Source organism: Paramisgurnus dabryanus, chromosome 6 (assembly GCF_030506205.2).
Source record: "Paramisgurnus dabryanus chromosome 6, PD_genome_1.1, whole genome shotgun sequence".
NCBI lineage: Eukaryota > Metazoa > Chordata > Actinopteri > Cypriniformes > Cobitidae > Paramisgurnus > Paramisgurnus dabryanus.
The window spans coordinates 6,297,197-6,298,721 of NC_133342.1; the positions used below are offsets into that span (position 1 = coordinate 6,297,197).

General features: G+C 37.8%; 1 pseudogene; it reads right to left on the reverse strand.

Moving 5' to 3' along the window:
- Positions 1 to 620, reverse strand: LOC135744136 (E3 ubiquitin/ISG15 ligase TRIM25-like; annotated as a pseudogene).
- Positions 621 to 1,525: the final 905 nt, after the last annotated feature.

Below are 1,525 nucleotides of genomic sequence, written 5' to 3' on the forward strand. Positions count from 1 at the left end.
TCATACCTGTTTCTCAGTTTTCTCTACTGCAGCTGTTACAGTATCGTGATTTTTATGTTCATCCATCAAACACAGCAAACAAATACATCGCTGATCAGTGCGACAGAAAACCTCAAGCAGTTTGTCATGTTGAGAGCCGATCATCTCCTGAAGTCTTCCAGTGACATCAATAACTTTGTGTCACTTTCCTGATTGAAATTCTTCATGTCACTCAAAGTAAGTTTGACAGTAAGAGTTCAGACACACCAGACAGGACTTGACAGCTTTGTATTTTGTCCCAGTACAGACGTCACACTCCACATCTTTCCAGGATAACTGAGAGCATATCGATCAGTTTGAAGTTTTGTCTTCGGTTTCTCCAGCAGTTCAGCAAACACCACATTTTTATTTTAAACAGGTCTTGTAGCGTAGGTCTTTTTACACTGAGGGCAGCTATAAACTCCTCTCTGATTATTCTGATTCCAGTAGTTTGTAATACAGCTGATACAGTAACTGTTTCCACAGGGAATGGTCACTGGATCCTTCAGTAAATCCAGACAGATTGAACAGCTAAACTGATCTTGAGACACTGAAAGATTTGCTTTTGCTATTTTATTGATTGCACAAACAGAGTGACACATTCAACAGATGAAAAACACTTTTAAGTTTTGGTTTCTTTTCAACTTCAAATGTTTTCTGGTACTGTGTGCAAAATTATTTATCTTTCGTTCACTTATTTCCACTAGGTGTCAGACTTGCACTGAAACTGTGAGTTCACCCTTAAAAATTATTTGACTGCAGTGCTGTGTCCGAGACCGCTCCCTTGTTCACTCAATCACTATTCCTTAAATAGCCAATGACAATTGAATCCACTATATGTGGAAGAAACAAATGAAAATGAGTCAGCGATTACGGACACTGATGTAAATACCAGCTGCCGCAGAGATACTTCATAAACCCTTACACCTGTGTGGCTTTATTGATTGTACTGTGAAATGGTCAGTTTTTTTTCTGTGACATCCATCTGGTGAGAGAGAGAGAGAGAGAAAGAGAGAGAAAGAGAGAGAGAGGAACAGGCTGGCACCACCAGCAGCTCATTCGCCCAGAGCATCAAACAACGTAAAGGGTTCACAGCATTAAAATATGACTTTTTATGTTTAAGTGCTATAATCGGATCCCCGGCGCTTTTATAAACCTAGAAAACATAAAAAAGAACAACCCAGTAACTTTGTTTTGGTAAACCATTTTCTGGAAGCATGTGAAAAATTAGGCCATTCAGAATTCACCTGTTTTATGATGTAGGTAGCGAGTCTTATAATAATAATACCACCCCTTAATCTGCAATATCCAACCACGGCACACCCCCAAAAATGGCACATTTTAGTCGCCCCTACAAAGTGGTACTTTTAACATGTTATATAATAAAACTGCACTCAAAAAAATGAAATGTTGGATTTACTTTAAAAAAATTGTCAACAGGTTCCACATAATTCCACATAAAATAAAAGTAAACTCAACGAACAATAATTTAGTTTATTTAACAAAA